The sequence below is a fragment of the Halichoerus grypus genome, chromosome 2, assembly GCF_964656455.1.
Source record: "Halichoerus grypus chromosome 2, mHalGry1.hap1.1, whole genome shotgun sequence".
Classification (NCBI taxonomy): Eukaryota; Metazoa; Chordata; class Mammalia; order Carnivora; family Phocidae; genus Halichoerus; species Halichoerus grypus.
This window is the reverse complement of record NC_135713.1, coordinates 196,202,458-196,224,237: the sequence shown is the minus strand read 5'-3', so window position 1 is coordinate 196,224,237 and position 21,780 is coordinate 196,202,458. Positions and strand designations below refer to the sequence as shown.

The 21,780-nt window shown below is 41.3% G+C and overlaps 1 protein-coding gene across 4 annotated transcripts in view; it reads right to left on the bottom strand.

Annotated features, from left to right (window-relative positions):
• The window catches only part of HELZ (helicase with zinc finger), a 160,346-nt gene extending 139,455 nt beyond the window's left edge, over positions 1-20,891 (bottom strand). For 2 of the 4 annotated variants that reach the window (XM_078065954.1, XM_078065957.1), the window contains exons 1-4: positions 20,838-20,891; positions 19,455-19,510; positions 18,397-18,501; positions 14,517-14,573 (exon numbers count right to left, since the gene is read on the bottom strand). The gene's annotated coding sequence lies outside the window, so the exon portion shown is untranslated. Of the gene's footprint in view, positions 1-765; positions 806-14,516; positions 14,574-18,396; positions 18,502-19,454; positions 19,511-20,837 lie in introns of all 4 variants that reach the window. The other 2 variants (XM_078065955.1, XM_078065956.1) reach the window with 2 other exon arrangements.
• Positions 20,892-21,780: the final 889 nt, after the last annotated feature.

Sequence of the window (21,780 nt, the reverse complement as noted above, 5' to 3'; positions counted from 1 at the left end):
TCCCTCTCTCGCTGTCTCTTTCTCTGTCAAATAACTTTTTTTAAAAAATCTATCCATCTTCGTACAATTCAAAAAAAGGAAAAAAAATGATAAATTAGACGTAATCAAAATTAAACATTTTTGCTCTCTGAAAAACACCGGTAAAGGAATGAAGAGAAAGCTAAAGACTAAGAGAAAATTATTTGCAATCACATATCTGAAAAAGGGTTTGTATCCAGACATAGAAAGAACTCTCAAAACTCAATAGTAAGAAAATAACCAAATTAAAAGCTGGATAAAAGATTTCCACACACACTCCACAAAGAAGATAGGATGATGGCAAATTAGCACATGAAAAGATGTTCAATGGCTTTAGTCATCAGAGAAAGGCAAATTAAAACCATGATCAGACATACTACATACCTATCAGAATGGCTACATTACAAAGATTGATGATATCAGTGATGTGGAATAACCAGAACTCTCATACACTGCTAGTGGGAATATAAAATGGTACAACCCGGGGCACCTGGGTGGCTCAGTTGGTTAGGCGACTGCCTTCGGCTCAGGTCATGATCCTGGAGTCCCGGGATCGAGTCCCGCATCGGGCTCCCTGCTCAGCAGGGAGTCTGCTTCTCCCTCTGACCCTCCCCCCTCTCGTATTCTCTCTCTCATTCTCGCTCAAATAAATAAATAAAATCCTTAAAAAAATAAAATAAAATAAAATGGTACAACCCCTCCAGAAAAAGGGTTGACAGTTTCTTAAAAAGTTAAACATATACTCACTGTATGACCCAGCAATCCCCTCTCCCCACAGACAGCTACCCTGGAGAAATGAAAACGTATGTTCACACAAAAATCTATACACAGATGTTTACAGCAGCTCTACTCATAACTGCTAAAAACTGGAAACAATCCAAATATCCTTTAATAAGTGACAATGGAAAACTACTCAGCAATAAAAAAAGAATAAATTTGCAATATATGTAATACCTTAGATGAATCTGAAAGAATAAAAGAGCCCAGTCTCAAAAGCTTAACAGGGTATGATTCCATTTGTATTATATTCTCAAAAAGCCAAAACTATAGGGATGGAAAAAGGTCAGTGGTTGCAGGGGTGATGGAATGGGGATGGGTAACTACACAAGGAGCGCATGAGGGAGTTTTCTGGGATGACGACAGTGTGTATCCTGACTGTGGGGATGTCTGCAAAAACTATACATGTATTAAATTGAAAAATTTTTATTACCAGAAAAAGCCACTTTTACAGTATGATAATTTCAAAGTAAAATTTTAAAATTACTTTTAAAATATGAATCGCAATGTCACAATTAACATGTTTTTTAAAAACTGGAAATAGATACAGAAGTGTAAGTGTTGTTAATAAATGGAAAACTTCTACACATTTCCCTTTCCATGCATGTACGTTTTAGAGGCAAGAATGGAGGCTCAGAAAGAATATCTCCAAATAGAGCAACCATTGAGTTCACTTGGCACAAAATATAGGATACTTCTGAAGAATTCCATCATCGCTAAGTAATCTGTTCAGGACCAAAAGTAAATATTGGAAGAAAAATGCAATCAACAGTGCACCACAAAGGTGGTAGGTAGACAGGCCTGGACTAAGACATCTTCAGTAACAGATGATAAAAAGGAAGGTGATTTTTAAAAGCATCATTCTTTTCCCACTGTGGACTCCTTTCTATAACAGTATAAGAAAGACCACCATGAAATCAAGTCATGAAAGGTATTTTATTGTTAAAAAAAAAAAAAAAAAAGAAAAAAATCAGTTATCTTCCCTAAATTAACTTTTCTTGTTAATGTAGTTATGTTCCTCCTTCATTCCAAAAGAGCTAAAGCTTATTTGACTACAGACAGACTTCAAAGAAAAAATAAACTGTGACCAAACAGCAGGAGCCAATGGTAGTAAATAAAATTTCCTCAATCTAAATTGAAGATGATTTCTATACTGTCTTATACATTTGTTTCCATCAGAAACAAAAAAACTATCTTCCTCATAATTAACTTGGGTGGAATGAATTGGACGGCATTTGTCAAGATTTGCGAAGACTGATGATGAGTTTTGCTGGACATTAGAACTATCCACTCACTAACAGCCATAATCGGGTCTTGATTAGACTCCAAGCTGTCCTTAATTATTAAGTTACATAAACAATAAAACCATAGGAAAACTTAAAAGACACATACAATAAAATACATAAGTTTCTTTACATGACTAACAAAACAAAAATTTAAAGGAAGAATTTCTAGGAAAAAATTAAGAGATTCACTTTTTGTACAAAGTCAGTAATTTGCCTTTAATCTGCCTCATGCATTGTTATTTTCCCTGTGGAAACTCTATTATTCTGAAAACAAGACTCTTCTGGAAAGTAAATGTATTGTGACAAAAGAAGAAAAGCCAGATTGATACATTATTAAAATAACCCATATGACCTAGCCCAGTGGATTAAGGAAAGCATATCAGAGCATGCCCCATTCTCCAGACTCAGCAGCACAGCTGTGGGGGGACAGTGACGCCACTAGAAGGGTGTCATGCTTCCTCAGGGACACAAAAAGTTAAGAACCATTACTCCAGAGGTGGCACGGTGGCTCTGAAATGCCTATAAAATAATGTCCAGGCTCATTACCAGATGTCCAGGCCACCCATAGCCTGGCTACAGCCTAACTTTCCCACCACTCCCAAAGGACAGTCAGGCTTCTGAGTCTCTGACAATGTCCTTCCCACTGCCTGAATGTCCTTTCCCTCCTGTCTCTGAACCTAACTCCTACTCAGCTTTAAATGAATGCTCCCAGACTTAACTTTCCTAAAATGTTCTCCCTCCCAAACCAGCACTACTTCCTATAGAATGATTTGGCCTCTTAATCATTTATTATTTTGAATTAAATATATAAGATGTTTTATCTGCCCACACAACCATCTTATAAATAGGGGTCATATTTTATATCATTTATATCCCCAAGACAACAATTCAATTCACTAAAGCCATTCAGTAAATACTTTAATTGAATTTCCCAAAGAGATGGCCTAAAATAACCTGAATGCCAAGCATTCCAAGAACTGTCCTGTACAAAATTCAGTACTCATTAGAATTCCAAGTCATAAAGAGGAATATTGTGTTATCTTTAAATTTATCTGCTTTTATCCAAAACTGGAATCTGTCATGGTTCTATGGGATACATAGGCAAAATATTCTGCAAAGTAAAGAAACTTTTATTCACTGTACTGTATTTAATATTTACCCAGACTTGCATTTTTCTCTAAAACTCTTATAAAATCTCTGAGCATGCAAGAAGCATTAGATGAGCGACTAAGCCCACTGAGAAGAAAACTAGAAACTAAAATCACTCATATTCCATTTTGAATAATCTCTTTCATAAAGAGGTAAATTCTCTTTATGAAAATTATGAAAATCTTTATGAAAAATTGCAGAATGCATGAAATTCAATAGCAAAGTAAAATGTTTTAAGTACATAAAAGAAATATCCTAATGGACCTTCCACCATCTGTCTTAGTAACTAAAATGATAAAAACAAGAAAAACTAAATTTTAAAAGTTGTATCAACAGCTAAACTTGAGGGGTTTTTTTCCATCTATTAGTCTGACTTTTCCTGACCCATATTTTAGAATTGCCAGCAATGCTGGAAACAGCCTTCTTTCAATAATTCCAAATTATTTCTTGAAAAGTTTGAGTCTCCTCTCAAATCATCTAACATGCCTACTAATCAATAAAAATATATATATTTAAAAACCCACATTTATGAAGCAATCAAATTAAAAGACTTTCTAGAAAAGGTTGCTACTTGGGTGCCTGGGTGGCTCAGTCGTTAAGCGTCTGCCTTCGGCTCAGGTCATGATCCCAGGGTCCTGGGATCGAGTCCCACATCGGGCTCCCTGCTCGGCGGGAAGCCTGCTTCTCCCTCTCCCACTCCCCTGCTTGTGCTCCTGCTCTCGCTATCTCTCTCTCTCTGTCAAATAAATAAAATCTTAAAAAAAAAAAAAAAAAAGCATTAAAAAAAAAAATAGAAAAGGTTGCTACTTGCAAAGAAAATTTTTGTACTAAAAAACATTTTCTATTCTTTGTATTTCTTTATTTTCCCTTTTAGATTATCTGTGGAGACTTGTAAACACATCATAATCCCAAACAGTTGAGCTTTTTAAATAAAATATAAATCAATTTTAAAAAAAGCCAACCGCATAATTAAAACAAAATGGTACTACCACCACCACTACCATCATCCTTCTTAAAAGCTGTCTTTAATTTACCAACAGTCTATGTTCTAAAACTGTATTTTCAAATCAGCGTTTGAAACTCGGTACAGAGTTTCCTACTCCCATATATAAGTAAAAACAAGTTTTGGTAAAGTAAAAAAAAAGTAGATTATAAAATAATACAATATATAATCCTACTTTATAAAACATATATGTATTGAATGTTACATAAAAAGCCAAGATATGAAACAAAATATTAAGAGTGAGTATTCCTTCCCCAAAACCTGTAACTCCAGTCTAATCATGAGGAAAACATCAGACAAACCCAAACTGAGGAACACTCTATGAAATACCCAACCAGGGGTGCCTGGGTGGCTAAGTCAGTTAAGTGTCTGGCTCTTGGCTTTGGCTCGGGTCCTGATCTCAGGGTCGTGAGATGGAGCCCCACAAAGGGCTCTGTGCTCAGCGTGGAGTCTGCTTGGGATTCTTTCTCTTCCTCTACCTCTGCCCCTCTCCTGGCTCACTCACGCACACTCTCTCTTTCAAATAAATAAATAAATCTTCGAAAGGAAGGAAGGAAAGAAAGAAGGAAGGAAGAAGGGAAGAAGGGAGGAAGGAGGGAAGGAGGAGAGAGAGAAGGAAAGAAGAAAGAGAAATACCTGACCAGGACTCTTCAAAATTGTCACAAAAACAATGAAACTCTGAAAAACAGTCATAGCCCAAGAAACATGAAAACTATATTCAACATGGATCCTGGATAGGTCTTTGAAAAGGAAAAGGGCTTTAGTGGAAAAACTAGGAAAAACCAAATAAAATCTGGATATTACTTAACACTAATTTTCCAATGAAGGTTTCTTAGATTTGACAAATGTACCATAGAAATGTAAGGTATTAACAATGGGGGAACTACTTCTTGAGAAAATTTTGACTTGCAAAAGAGGAGCGACAGGTTGGTGACTGTGAATTTTGACCCTGATTTTAGATAAGCTGCATCAATCTCTGCTCAAGTGTAAACTAAAAAACAACAACAATAAAAAAACCAATGGGGAAAACTGGGTGAAGAGTACATGAGAACTCTATACTACATTTACAACTTTTCTGTAAATCTAATATTATTCCAAAATTAGAAGTTTGTTTAAAAAATTAAAGTGGAGGGGCGCCTGGGTGGCTCAGTCATTAAGCATCTGCCTTCGGCTCAGGTCATGGTCCCAGGGTCCTGGGATCAAGCCCCGCACTGGGCTCCTTGCTCAGTGGGGAGCCTGCTTCTCCCTCTCCCATTCCCCCCTGCTTGTGTTCCTTCTCTCGCTGTGTCTCTCTCTCTGTCAAATAAATTAAATCTTTAAAAAATAAAAATAAAAAATAAAGTGGGTATCTCTGAGTGGTGGATTATGGATTTTTTTATCCATCTGCGTTTTTCAACAAGCAACATGCTTCACTGTCATGGAAGGCAGCTATGCTCACCACTATATCACCAACACTGTACCATGCTTCACTGTCATGAAAAACAAAACGGGGGGGGGGGGTAAGTATTCTAAATTTTTAAAAAAACTAAACAGGGGCGCCTGGGTGGCTTGGTCAGTTAAGCATCTCACTCTTGGTTACAGCTCAGGTCATGATCTCAGGGTCCTGGGATCAAGCCCTGCAACAGGATCCGAGCTCTCCTTGGGATTCTCTCTCCTCTCTCTCTCTCTGCCCCTCCTCCAACTCTCGCACGCTCTCTCAAATAAATAAAATCTAAAAAAAAACTAAAGAGACATAATAACCTAAAGAAATAAAATACATTTTGGGGACAAATGGGGAAACATATATAGAGACTTGATATTTGATAGTAAAACCATTAGTATTACTGAATTCTTAGGTGTGATAATGATATTATGTTTATGAAGAAAAATGTCCTCATACTTAGGAGATACAGTTGACCCTTAGGGTGCTGACCCCCATGAAGTCAAAAATCTGTTTATAACTCTGACCCCAAAAACTTAACTACTAATAACCTACTGTTGACCAGAAGCCTTACTGCTAACAGTCAATTAACGCATACTTTGTATGTTATCTTATACAGTGTATTCTTAGAATTAAGTAAACTAGAGAAAAGAGAATGTTATTAAAAGAATCACAAGAGGGACACCTGGCTGGCTCAGTACAGCATGCAACTCTTGATCTCAGGCTCCATGTTGGGTGTAGAGATTACTTAAATAAATAAATCTTTAAAAAAAAAAAAAGAAGAAGGAATCACAAGGAACAGAAAATACATTTACTGTACTGTAAACACTCCATGTATAAGTGGATCTGCACAATTCAAACCTGTATGAATGAAGTACCATACAATATGTCTGCCACTAACTTTCAACTGGCTCTGGAAAAAAAAACTCTATTTAGAGAAAGAGAGAAAGAAAATTACAGCAAATGCTAACAACTGAGTGTTGATTATACTAGTCTTTCTACTTTCCTATAGGCATAAATATTTTCATAATATAAACTAATGGTTCTCTTTAACTTAAAAAAGTGATTTGAAACCCAAACTAATCCAGGGGTGCCGGGTGGCTCAGTCAGTTAAGCATCCGACTCTTGGTTTCAGCTCAGGTCAGGAAATGATCTCAGGGTCGTGGGATCGACTCCACATTGGGCACTGGGCGTGGAGCCTGCTTGAGATTCTCTCCCTCCTTCTACCCCTCTCCCCCTGCCCACTCTCACTCTCAGTCACTTTGTAGGTGCGTGCTCTCTCTCTCAAAAAAAAAAAAAAAGCCCAGAAAATAACAAGTGTTGGTGAGGATGTGGAGAAATACATAGCTAGTGGGACATAAAATGGTGCTACTACTATGGAAAACAGTATGGTGATTCTTCAAAAAATTAAACATAGAATTACCACAGGATCTAGCAATTCCACTTCTGGGTTAATTTCCAAAAGACTTAAAAGCAGGGACTCAAACAAATACTTGTATACCCTTGTTTATAGCAGCATTATTCACATCGGCCAAAAGGTGGAAGCAACCCAGGTGTCTATTAACAGAGGAATGGAAGGGCGCCTGGGTGGCTCAGACGGTTAAGAGGCTGCCTTCGGCTCAGGTCATGATCCCAGGGTCCTGGGATTGAGCCCCATGTCTGGCTCCCTGCTCAGCGGGGGGCCTGCTTCTCCCTCTCCCCCTGCTCATGCTATCTCTCTCTCAAATAAATAAATAAAATCTTTAAAAAAAAAAAAGATGAATGGATTAAAAAATGTGGTACTTACATACAATGGCATAGTATTTATCCTTAAAAAGGAAGGAAATGATGACATAAGCTACAATATAGGTGAACCCTGAAGACACTATACTAAGTGAAAAGAGGCAGACACAAAAGGACAATGTATGATTGTACTTACATGAGGGACCTAGAATAGCCAAATTCATAGAGAAAGTAGAAGGCTGGTTGCCAGGGGCTTGAGGGAGGGGGAAATGGAGAGTTGTTGTTTAATGGGTACAGAGTTTCAGTTGGGGCAATGAAAGAGTTTTGGAGACGGAGAGTGGGGACAGTCCCATAACCACGTGAATGTACCTAACTGCCACTGAACTATATGGCTAAAATGGTAATTTTATGTTATGCCTATTTAACCAAAATTTCTTAAAAAAAAAAAATACAGAAGCCTTGATACCCTCCTTATAAGCAGTGAGGCCCATGTCCTAATCCAGATGCAAACTTAAAGACTCCTTATTGCCCATTTCCCAGTATGCCCTACTGGTGAAGAACTGAGAGCTCACAGAGCCAGAGCCAGAGCCAATGGCGGAAAACTAGTCCCACTAAATAAATTTAGAAAAGCCAAAGCACAAGGCCAAGTCCAGAGTAGTTGGCGAGAGGCAGGCTAAGGAAGAGAAGGCAAAGGCAGAAAGCAGAGACTCTCCCAGGACAGGGGCAGCTGATGAGACTGGTAAGGACAGCACAGTGGTGGGAACAGGGAAGAACAGAGAGCAGGAGAGCTCAGAGAAGGCAATTCACCCAGGATAAGGGCGGGGAAGTGGAAGAAAAGGTAAAAGAGAATTTTAAGAAGGGGGTTCATTCAAGAAGGGATTCTGCCCAAACGTCAGCAGAAAAATGACTTCCTTCCATTGAGGCAGTCGTTTGTATCCAAAGAAACCAAGAAAATTGATAAAGCCTATGGAAAGTTAGGAGGAAAAATATTTTCCTATGAAAGACTACTACTATGGCGCCATCTCCAGAAAACTAACGCCATTTTTTTCATTGGTTTTTGTTTTTTACAAGAAGAAAACTTACTTGTTTAGGAATAATTTCAACGTGGACCTACCTTTTTTTCTTTTTAAGATTTATTTATGTATTTGAGAGAGCAAGCCCGCGCACAAGCCCACACGTGTGCTCCAGCAGGGGAGGGGCAGAGGGAGAGGGAGAGAGAGAATCCCAAGCATATTCCACACTGAGCGTGGAGCCCGACACAGGGCTCGATCCCACAACCGCGAGATCATGACCTGAACTGAAATCAAGAGTCAGACGCTTAACCAACTGAAGTCACCCAGGCACCCCTGGGCCTACCTTTTTTATTTGTATCAAACACCAGTATGCCATGAGTGACTTTTAAATGTTCTATGGGATAGGGGTTAAGAGCATACAGGCTTAAAACCAGATCTGCCTGAATTTCAATCCTGGCATTGCAACCCGAGACAATTTACATAAAAATTTGCCTCGATCTCCAAATCTGTAAAATTGGGATAATAACAGTATCCACCTCCCAAGACTCTTGCAAGAATTAAATAGGTTAAATTACAAAAGTACTCAGAACAGTGTCTGGCCCACTGTCATAAAAGCATTAGCTCACTATTATGCTCCAAATCTAGAATATGAGCTCCATGGAAGCTGGGATTTTGTCCATTTTGTTCACTGTTAAAGCCCTAGGTTCCTGATGTATGTGCTGAAAAATAAAAATTTGTTGAATAAGATAAACTTTATGCCAGCAACACAGAATCCCAAAGTTGAATAGTACTATACCTTTTTGTTATTACTGACAACTAAAATCTGCATCATAGTTTAGCCTCAAAGTTTAGAGTATATACAGCATTTTTTACCTATCTTATCTCAAGTGATTCTGCAAAGCTGCTATCATTTATCTCCATCTCACAGACAAACTAAGACTCAAAAGACTTAAGTGATTTGCCCAAAAACACAAAGTCTGAGGCAGAACAGGATTCTGTAAGTTAATCCTACTTCTCTTCCCTCTACACTATACCCAGACAGCTCAAAGCATACCCTACTGAACTGTTCAAATTCTCCCTGCCTGCCAATGAACCAAGTTTAAGGTCACCAACACACTTCATCTTCCCATTTGCTTTCAAGTAACTGATGGGGAGGGAAGAAACAGATACAACACAAACAACTGCTCAAGTCGGACAATGGGTACAGCAGGTAGTCTTTTTCCACTTTCTGTGGAAACTTTGAAAGGTTCCATAATAACAAATTTTAACTAAGGGGCGCCTGGGTGGTTCAGTCAGTGAAGCGTCTGCCTTTGGCTCAGGTCATGATCCCCGAGCCCGGGATCAAGGCCCGCCTCAGGCTCCGCGCTCAGCCAGGAGTCTGCTTCTCTCACTCCCTCTGCTCCTCCCAGCCTCCATGCTCATGCTCTCTCTCTCACTCTCTCAGATAAATACATAAGATCTTTTTAAAAAAATTTTACTAATTAAAAAATAAAGTCCGGGGCGCCTGGGTGGCTCAGTTGGTTGAGCGACTGCCTTCGGCTCAGGTCATGATCCTGGAGTCCCAGGATCGAGTCCCGCATCGGGCTCCCTGCTCGGCAGGGAGTCTGCTTCTCCCTCTCCCGCTCCCCCCTCTTGTGCACTCTCTCTCTCAAATAAATAAATAAAATCTTTAAAAATAAAAAATAAAAAAAAAAATAAAGTCCTCATTCCCCAACTGAGCACACCTGGGTGTGAGGAAAACAACCCAGATGAGAACCTTCAACACTTTGCAGTGAGAGGCAGGGAAGAGAACACTGGATTGGGAATCAAGAAGCTTCATCCGTGCTTGGCTTTATTAAGTGTGAGACCTCACAAATTTCCTCCTCTGTTTCTTATAAGATTAAAATTCTGATTTCGGCTTTCTACTCGCTCCCCAGACTCAACAAACAAAACCAAATTCATCTCTCCTCTATTCCAAACCCCTAAGACCTGTTCTCCCCTCCTGACTTCCCTATTCCCGATGCCTATTCTGCCAGCCACCCAAGCATGAAAACCTCACCACCACCTCTGACTTGAGACATCGAACTTACTGTTCCCTTCCCCTCCTACCTAATCCGTCACCACATCTCTGTGTTCAACCTCCAAAATATCTCCTGAATGCACTGCCATCGGTTCAGTTCAGGCCCTCAACATCCCTCCCTTGGACTATTACCATGAATTGCAACTAAAGTCCCTCTCTCACGAGCCTGGGTGGCTCAGTCGGTTAAGCGTCTGCTTTTGCCTTGGGTCATGATGCCCCAGGATGGAGCCCCGCCTCAGGCTCCCCGCTCAGCGGGGAGTCTGCTTCTCCCTCTGACCCTACCCCCTCTCATTCTCTCTCTCTCTCACTCACTCTCAAATAAATGAAATCTTAAAAAAAAAAAAGCCCCTCTCTCTGTTTCTCCTCACTGCCAATCCATCCTATTCATCCTCGGTCTGGCATTTAAGACCCTCCAAAACCCAGTCCTGACCTCTCAGCAGCCTCACCTTCCACTATGTTCCTTTATGTCTCCCAGGGTCCAAGTGGTTTGGACATGCAGTTTCCTGATGTCCACCTCATTTCCGACACCACTGCCCCACCTCTGCTCAAGCTATCCTTCCTTCCAGAATGCCCTCTTCTTTCCATTGCTTCTCACCTTCCTGATGGTGCCATTTAAATACCACTTCTTCAGTTGAAGTGTTCCTTGATATCCCCAAGGGGGCAGTATCACACCCTCTACTTAACCACTAAGCACCTTGGCTGAACCTCTTTTATAACACCTACCAAACTCCTAATAGTCCTTTCTTTTTCTGGTGCCCCTAATCTCCCTACTAGATAATTCATTCCTTGTCAGTAGGAAATAGGTCTTATTCCTCTTTGTATTCCTCAGAACAGAGCTTCTCAAAGACTGTGCAAAGGCACAGTGGCATGCCATGAATGAGTTAAAGATGTTCCAGACAGTAATCCCCTCAGCCCTCCAAGCAGTCACAAAGGGAATTCAGCAGCCAGAGTCCCCACCGGTCAAGTCTCAAGCATTCTCACGTAGCCTCCTCCTTCAACCAGGTAGACACCACAATGATAACTTGGAGGCACTCAGAGGACACAACACAGCACACGATACACAATGGATGCCCAATAAACGTTTGCTGAACTGAATCTGAGAATAATCTATCTGTTCCCCTTCAACCACTATCTCCAAGATCACTTACCATCTAGACCTCTTTGAACATTTCCTCTGAACGTGTGCTGGTTATCTTTTTAATAATCACCGGTTTATTTGCTGGCTATACTTGCCTTACTATCCAAAGCTCACATCAATACTGTATTGCATAAAATAGCAGAGGATATGCACAAACAATTCACCAAAAAGAGACTGAAAGAGTAAAATTCAACATTACAGAACAAAGAAATGCAAATGCCACTTTACACTACTAAATGAGCAAAAACTTTTAAGTATTTCTGTCCAGCTATGGAACAACAGGTATATCCCTGTATCTGTTAGAAGTACAAACTGGTACAACATTCTTGAAAAGCTATACAGCAATATATACAAAAAGCCATAAAAACATTCATTCCATTTAACACAATACACTCAGAAATGTACCCTAGAAATATAATTAGTCAAAAAAATAATACCAATAATACCTTACGATAATGTAAAGTCCTAAGTGAAAACCAGGGAGCAACATAAATACCTAACACTGAAAGATTTAAGTAAATTATGGGAGCATGACTTGATGAAATATTTTGCAATATATAAGCATACAGGGGTGCCTGGGTGGCTCAGTAATTTTTGAGTGTCTGACTCCTGATTTTGGCTCAAGTCATGACTCGGGATTGTGAGATCGAGCCCCACGTCAGGCTCCACGATCAGTGGGAGTCGGCTTCTCTCTCTCTTCCTCTGCCCCTCCCTTCACTCATATGCACATACTCTCTCTCAAATAAATCTTTTTAAAAAAATGTAAGCATATAAATTAAAATTGTGACATCTATAACATGGAAATGTTCCGTGATCTAGTAAGTAGAAAAAATTCAAGTTACATGCACCATAATTAAACATGAGTAAAAAATATATTATGTGTGGGGTGCCTGGGTGGCTCAGTCAGTTAAGCGCCTGCCTTCAGCTCAGGTCATGATCCCAGGGTCCTGGGATTGAGCCCCACATCAGGCTCCCTGCTCAGCGGGGAGTCTGCTTCTCCCTCTCCCTCTGACCCTTCCCCCCACACTCGTGTTCTTGCTTGCTCTGCTCTCTTTCTAAAAAGAAAAAAAGAAAAAATATGTATGTGTGTGTATATACTTACATATATATACATATGCTTACATATAAAAATATATATTTTAATGGAACACCAAAACAAAAATCAACTATTTTAGGGCAATAATCTAAATATTTAACAATTTATTTAATACCTATTCTTCTTAACATAAAAAAGAAAGTTCCCCCATACTGAGGAAACAGAGGGGTTCCAGGATATAAGCTCGATAGAGCCTCAAGAGTCTCAAGAAGAGGTCCACCCCTCCCTTCCAATGCTCATTTTGGCCTTAACTGAGAACTCTCATGCATTCCTTATCACAATGACCTCTATATGACACCCCCAGACCCCAGCTTTCCAAGGCCAACAAACCACCTCAACTGTTTTGAACTCCCAAATCATGTAAAACAAACATAAACTCTAAAACAAAGAATGCCTACAACTGTGTGTTACTTTAGCAATCAGCAAACAGCCAAGCCCAAATTCAATTATAAACCCTGAAAGTATATAGTATTGTCACATTAAAGTTTCTGGGATTCTCAAAGCCAACTTGCTGACTCAGTAGTGGACTGTATCACAGTTAAAAAAAAAAGCAGTATGGAATCACGGACAAATCAAAGAACTAAGGGCCAGGAGACCAAGGTACAGTTAAAAAGAAAAAAGAAAAGTTACTTTAAGAACAAAGAACTGAAAACTAAAAACTCCAGCTTAAAGCAGATGGGTAAAATGTAGCTGGCCATGTCTTAAAAATCTCACCCAGCCAGAGTCCATAAGGCAGGATGGCAAGTCATTTTATTAACAGATGAAGCTTTCTTGAGCTGGTGAAGTCTAACAAAAGACTAGTACTGAATATATCAAAACATAATTTTTAGCACTGATGCTCCACAAGGATAAAATTAAAGCAGTCTTCTAATTGTTTTTTCTGTAATATCACCACTGTCTAATAATGAAAGACCAAGATACAGGGGCACCTGGGTGGCTCAGTCATTAAGCGTCTGCCTTCAGCTCAGGTCATGATCCCAGGGTCCTGGTATCCAGCCCCACATCAGGCTCCCTGCTCAGCAGGAAGGCTGCTTCTCCCTCTCCCACTCCCCCTGCTTGTGTTCCTGCTCTCACTGTCTCTCTCTCTGTCAAATAAATAAAATCTTTAAAAAAAAAAAAAAGACCAAGATACAATAATGGACCAAAAAAATTAAGTTATTGTGAATCAGAAATAATAAAGACTGAATTGCCTTTCTTAGAAGGGAAATTCAGCGAAAGATAAATAATTTGGAGGCCTAATAAATATAACCATTAGGAAAAAAGTTTAACCTTGTGTTTCTATTGCTGTGTTCTCAGTATCTAGACTCAGTATCTAAAATGCAGATATATACAATCATTCATGACAATACATACACAGCAGATACCAGGATAAACAAACTATTCAATACTTAACCAAGTTCATCAGAGCACAGGGTGATTACCACTCCAGAATGTTGACACAAAAACTGAAGGGCCTCTCAAGCTCCAATCATATGCAGATAGGATGAGCCCCTGTGCAGTTACTCATTCAGAACATGAGTGGAAGATTAACCTACCCTCACTCCTCTCCAAACAAACTCTGACAAAGCGGCAAGCAGTCTCTTCATAGGATGTTCATCATCATCCTGTCTGTTCCAGAAGTAGCCAATTCAGTCGGGACCTGCATCTTCAGGTTTCCACGGTCTCACTACTGCCCAACATCATTCCCCACCCCCCACCCCCACCCCACCCTTGTCCCCATCCCCACCTTATTCTTCCTGGACGGACTCGCCCTCTAGATTAAGCCTCTCTTGTCGCCTTCTCAAGCATTACCAAGTTCTTGTTTTCTAAATAAAGCTTTCCTAAACCTTACTCACCTGCAGTTCACTGCACTGGGTATCACCCAAATAGCCCATCAGAGCTCTTTATAATTTCTGAAAGAGAGAAAAGGAAGCTTTTAAATACATAGTAGAAAACACCTTTGCTGATGTATCAGTTCTGAAGCATTTGTATCCAGTATTCACAGTGTATGGTCTTTTGGTCCATAGTATTTCAGTAAAATGTAGCATAACCAGCCAGGACCAAAAGTCCTGAGATAAGAGACCAGTGATAAAAGTTTGGTTTATTGTTGCTATTACTTAGCTGTGTGACCTTGGGCAAGTCACTTGACTTCTGCAGGCCTAAATTTCCTCATCTGGAAAAGAAAACAGACTAGATAGAAGTAGCAGAGCACATTACAATGGAAAGAGCACAGGCTCTCCAAGACAGAACACCAGCACCACAACTTACCAGTCTTATGACATTTGTTAGCTAGTTCACATTTGGCCTAAATTTTCTCCTCTGCAAAACGGAAATAACAACTATCTTAGGGTTGTTATGAGAATTAAGGGAGAGATAATGAGTTATAAAAAGCCTATAGTAAACATACTGTGCAGTTTATCATAAAATTCTACAGCTGGTAATTACCACCATTACCCCCAGCCCTAAGGTTATATGAATTCAATTCCCAAATATTTATTTCCTTAAAAGATCAACAAATCAAAACTGTACCAACCTGACAATGGAATTAACTGTTTCACTAACAATTCAATTACAGTTATCTTAAACTGATGGAAGTTTAAGATTATCAATATTACTTAACATCGCAGGAAATAGGAGCAGAAGAGTCCCTGCGTAACATCTAAACTGGTTCGGTGCCCATGCCTTCCCCGACTTCTCCCTCTGCTTTCACTACTACTAGTGTACACCGGCAATAGAGAGGCCTTCCAAAAGCCAAATGACACCAACTGTTTTCTAAGGGTCAGGTCAGGGGAACACAACTGAAGATGGAGTAAGGAGAACAAAGTCTTTTTTTTTTTTTTTTTTTTTTTTAATCTTTTTTACTGGACACCTGGGTGGCTCAGCCAGTTAAGCGTCTGCCTTCGGCTCAGGTCATGATCTCAGGGTCCTGGGATCTCTGCTCAGCGGGGAGTCGGCTTCTCCCTCTCCTTCTGCCTGTGCTCCCCCTGCTTGAGCTCACTCTCTCTTTCTTCCTCCTCTCACTCTCTCTCAAATAAATAAAATCTTTAAAAAAATAATAAAAATAAATCTTTTTAACTTTATAAACTTAAGTACTGTTCAATTTTGTTTACTATAGCATGCATCAGTTTTTACATAAAAATAATTGTTTAAGGGGTGCCTGGGTGGCTCAGTTGGTTGAGTGTCTGCCTTCGGCTCAGGTCAGGATCTCGGGGTCCCGGGACTGAGCCCCGCATTGGGCTCCCCGCTCAGCGGGGAGTCTGCTTCACTCCTCTCCCTCTCCCTCTGTGATCTCTCTTGCTCTCTCTCAAATAAGTAAATAAAATCTTTAAAAATAAAAAAACAATTGTTTAAAACTATATTAATTATCATATTGCCTAGTGACAGGAAGCTCGCCTTACAGGAATATTTTCACCGCAAGGAAAATTTCCACAGAAGAAAGCAAAAAGGCAAATTCAGATGTGCTGAGAACACCTAAAATATGGCACAGAAATAACAAAAATCACAAACATTCACACTTCAGAATGGTTCAGTCAAAAAATGCGCCATGGATTCTTTGAAGATCTAATGATGAATCAGGGGGTTTTTGGTTCAAAAGCAAGATGAATATACAAACTCTGGTTTTACCAGACAACTTCCTGCTCTTAGAGAAAATGATCCAGCACGATTTATACAAGTAAACAAGTTGGTATGACTATCTGGCAGTATGTTGAAAAACTTTCAATTTGTTTTAGACAATTGATAGCTTTTAAAAACTATATTACATGTACTTACATATTTATATAAATTAAAAGTCTTCATGTTACATCTACAATATTATTTTTAAAAGAGGAATATTAACTCTATTAAATTCAGGATTACTCAAAAGTATTATCTCAGCCACTCCTGAAGTGACAAACCACTATGTTTTATGTTGCTTCTAGCCAATGCTACATAAATCCTGACTACACCCATCAATTTAAACGAACTGTAAGCTGGTGTGGCCACATTCTCCACACGTAACATAGTTCTTTCCCAGAAAACATTTCAAAATATTACTTAGAAATCAAATTATATTTGAACGTACACTTATCTAAGTTTATGAAAATAAATACCCATAACAATTTGCTTATAATTTTTAAGTAGCTCCTCACTCTATCTTGTTTATCAACAAGTCGATAAACTTGACCCAAAATCCTCTACCATCTGAAACAACAGGCAAAAGACAGTATTTCTTGCGCTGAGCCAGTATTTGGATCTTAAATATAGTCTGACAATTATAAACTAACTTTTATTTAACATTAATACCAAGCCTACCTCTTAAACAGGGAATAAAAATGCATGTATAAGATCTGGTCTACTTATTTGTAGGTCCCTCTGCAATATTCTTAGCCTTTCATGAATATGCTGTGTATTTTTAAACTACACAAGGCCCTCTGCAAGTAGGAATGATCTCTTCCATTGTTTTGGCATCACTCCCCTCCCCAGGAAAAAACTGGACAGTCCATAAATGTATACAGACTTTACAATGGGGACTGAATTTTTTTTTTTTTAAGATTTTATTTTATTTATTTGACACAGAGAGACACAGCAAGAGAGGGAACACAAGCAGGGGGAGTGGGAGAGGGAGAAGCAGGCTTCCCACTGAGCAGGGAGCCCGATGCGGGGCTCGATCCCAGGACCCTGGGATCATAACCTGAGCCGAAGGCAGACGCTCAATGACTGAGCCACCCAAGCGCCCTGGGACTGAATATTTTTTATATTAGAAAATGAAAAATCTTCCTCACAGGGGCAAAAATCAAAGTTTGCCCCCTGGTGGAGAGGTACTTAATGACTCCCCAAAACCACAGACTAACCTAAAAATAGTGTCCTAGCTTCTCAGCCAAAAGGACAGACTAAAAAAGCTACTCTTTATTCAGCTACAAGACAGTGCCTTCAACTTAGCCCCAACCTTTAATACTATGGTATTTCCTATTTTAGAATATTTTGTGTAACAACTTGTTTGATAACCAACCACTAACTTCATTTTGAAGCGAATACTAATGATTCACATGGTCTACATGTGTGAAAATTATGGAAAATGTCTTGACATAATTCAGGCCAAACAACACTAGCCACAAGAGATTACCAATTTCTAAATATTCAATTTTTTTTTTTTTAAAGATTTTATTTATTTATTTGACAGAGAGAGACACAGCGAGAGAGGGAACACAAGCAGGGGGAGTGGGAGAGGGAGAAGCAGGCTTCCCGCCGAACAGGGAGCCCGACGCGGGGCTCAATCCCAGGACCCTGGGATCATGACCTGAGCCGAAGGCAGACGCTTAACGACTGAGCCACCCAGGCGCCCCTAAATATTCAATTTTTTTTAAGTTTTCATTTTATTTTATTATTTTTAGCATTCTCTATGCCCAACATGGCGCTCAAACTCACAACCCAGAGATCAAGAATCTCATGCTCTTCCAACTGAGCCAGCCAGATGCCCCTAAATATTTCATTTTTAGACTACAAATGAACATCTCCATAGGCTAAGAAGCAGATCACTGGTTCCTTCCCACAAAGTAATTTGTAAATTTAAATATATAAATAAAAATAAAAGGCTCTGATTGGAAGGTCTAAGGCATGAATATGCCTCCATCTGTAAGCTGAAAATAAATAAACTTTAAAATCCACATTTGCTCTGCCAAGAATAAAAATAAAAATATTTATAATACACACAAGCACTGAGTTTCAAACACAAGCAAATGTGGCATATGCACTTACAAAAGGATCTTGATTTACGTCCACCTTCCTCTCCCAAGTTTTGTTTTGTTTTTGTTTTTGTTTTTGTTTTTTTTGTAAGGCAAAATGTCAATAGAATGCCTCAATCTGGAAAAAAATAAAGCACAGCTTATTCTTCTTAATCAGATGTTCTGAGAAATAGGTAAAGTTTGTGAAAGGATTTCAAAATCCAAAGGCTACCCATTTGTGTTGGGGAAAACACACACACACACACACACACACACACACAACTGCAGTGGGCCCTAATAACTTTACATTTTCTCAACAAACCATAATAAAATATTTTTAAAGTTGAGAAAATTGCTTGTGAAAAACGTAAAATTAGCAAATTTCTCTCCTCCTCCCCATTATAGAATATACTAACAGTTCACTAATACTTTATCAATAATGTCCTTTAAATCCAAAGCATTAGAAGATAAAGCAGCACTTCCAATTCACACACTACGTGACCAGAAAATAATGACAAACCAGTCTTATCCCTAATAAACTAACCCAAACTCAACACTATCGTTTTTATTTCAAAATAACTATGGGAGAGACCAATACTATTCCATTTCTCAGAAAATAAAAGGAATGACTGATGCATAAAATCAATCTTTCCAACGGAAAGGGTGTTCTTGACAAGAGTCCCAGTAACTGGGACACACAAAATCCACATATACAATCACTAACACTCAATGTAGAGAATGTGATAGACACCAATACACATATGAAATTAAGACACCCAATTAAAGTTACACAAGGAAATTTACATATAATTACCCCCCACTCCCGTGAAGATACTGATCAAGGATAGCTGCAAGTAACATTTGGCTCTGGATAAGCTCCACTATGGGTAACTAGGCTGCAACAACTTAAATTTGGTACATTTGACACATTTTTCCTTTCTAAAGCAACCCCTTCTACACACCCATATGACTGATTGAGATATTTGGAAAATAAAGATGGTCCCATCAAATTACTTAGTTTCAGCCTCACCCTTATGCGATGATTAAAATAAAGAAGGGAAAAAGGTAAATCATTCTTAACTGCAGTCTCACCTTACACATCTCACCAGCACTGTAGTTCTTTAGTGATCAATTACTTCATCCAATTCCTGAGGCAAACAGAAAAGTAAAATGTGTCTGTACAACACCAACAACAGACATGATCAGTAGCAAATACTTCATCAGCCCCAAGTGAGAGGGCTTCTAAATTTCAAATGGAAAAAGTTACCAAAATGGTACAGTATGCAGTTCTGTAAATGATTATTTTGCTTTCAAGTAAAAACATTTCCTTTCTATGTGATGGAAGAACAGACTATAAAATGCTCTTAAGATCCAAAACGTAAAAAAAGCCATCTCTTTCGGCACTGATTGATGTTACTTTCAAAAAAGAAGAAAAGAAATGAAGGACAGGAAACCTCATTAATATAAGTTCAAGAGAGGCCAAAATTAAGGACAAACTAGCCAGGACAACTCCTCCCCCCCCCCCCACAACCCCACACCCCCATCCACACCCGGCATCCACTGTCTCTAGAGTTATCCATATTATATTAACGATTTGCCTGAAAAGTCTAAGTTGTGAGGGAGAAGCAATAACAATTTTGAGTTTCAAACAAAACCTGAGGATCCCAATCCAAGAAGAACCCTAAGACCCTGGCTTCCAGCCCTGTCTGAAGGATCCTCAGCGAAGGAGAGGGTGCAGAAAGCTCAAATAATTTGGGGGTAGAAGAACCAAAGTTCCCTAAATAAAACTGCAGTCCTTAGCCCTAGAGAAGGGGAGTCTTAAAAGAATCTCCCAAAAAAAGATAAGTCTGTTTTTATTTTTGTTGATGTGCTTGTGGGCCAATGAGAATTTCCGAAGAGGGGGGCGGAGGGGGGGGGAAGTGAAGCTCAGGCAACAGCCCCCGGCGGGGGAGGGAGGGGGCGCACCCCTGACCCACTTTTGCCGACGCCCACCCTCGGCCCCCGCCCCACCGCCGCAAGTCCGAGCCCTGAGGGGGCGATCAAGCGGGGCGTGGGAGGCCCGCACCCTCCCCGCACCCTCCCCACCCCCAGCCGCGACCCGGAGGAGGGGAGCGTGCAAGGCGGCTCGACCCCCCCCCTCCCCGGAGTGCCCGCGGCAGGAGAAACCTCCCGCAGGCTCGCGGCCCGGGTCTGCAAAGCCCCCTCCACCGCCTGGGCCCCGGGCGCCGCGGCCCCCAGCGGAGGGGAAGGGGACCGAGGAGGGGAAGAAGCTGTAAACAGCCCCAGCGTCCGGGCCTCGCCTCGAAGAGCCCCGCTTCCCAGGCCCCGCCGCGGGCCGCCTGGGTCCCCAGCCCGTCCGAGGGCCGCCCCTCCCGGGGCCCCGGGGACCGGAGGGGAGTCAGGTCTCCTCCCCAGAGGGCTCCGGCAGCTCGCGGAGCGGTCCCAGCAGCAGAGAAGGGGGAAGTCAGGACTTACCTGTCATTACTTTCTACGCCATCTTGGATCCACTTGTCAACGTCCCCACAAAGCATTATGGGTAAGAAAGAGCCTTTAAAGTGACTCCCCCCCTCGGCCCCCGACTCCCGCCTCCCGCCGCCGGCGCCGCCCCTCCGGCCGCACCTCCCGCCCGGAAAGTTGCCGCGGCTGGCGGGCCGGCTCGGGCGCCTGCAGCCGGGCCCCCTCCCCTCCTCCGGGCTGTTTGCATTTAAAATTCACCCCCATTTTAAAAATGTGGCTTTGGGTTTTCCTCTTGGCTCCTGCCCCAGGGTTCCCTTCCCCCCACCCCTCGCCTCCACGCCTGTTCCCTTTGCCCCGCCGCCCTCCTGCCCTGGCAGACACCCCACGTCTGCATTTAATCAGCCCGAGGTTTCCCTGCTGCTGGCAGCAGAGAGCTGCTCATTGATTTATTTATGCGCATTTATGCGTCTGTTATTGCTCTAGATCCTCGGTGCCCGGCGGCGGGCTTCTGCGGCCGGCTCCCTGCCCCGGGGCAGCCGGGGGTCGCCTGCAGGGCCGGGAGCCCCGCAGCACCGCAGACCCGTCGGCGCTCTCACTCCCGCATCCGCAGGCGGAAAGGTGCCTCTATCCTGGCAGCGCGTTCCGGGGCCGTCGGGCTCCAGGACCTGGGCGGACACTGGCCCCCAGTCAACCGGCGTCAACGCGCGTTTGGGGGTTGGGGGAGAAGTAACAAGCTGAATGGAACTTTTACCCGTTTGATCTCCCTCCCGCTGTCTCCTCCCCTCGGCGGGTAACGTGATCCGCGACCCTCTAAGTGGGGACCCCTCCCCTAGGAATGTGACTTTAGGCACTGCCGAGTCCACCCTTTCGCATTCTAGGCAGAATGCGGACTGTGACTTCCCGGGGCAGGTAACTCGGGGGCTCAGGCTGTTGGATCCGACCCGGACGGGGAGGCGCGCCA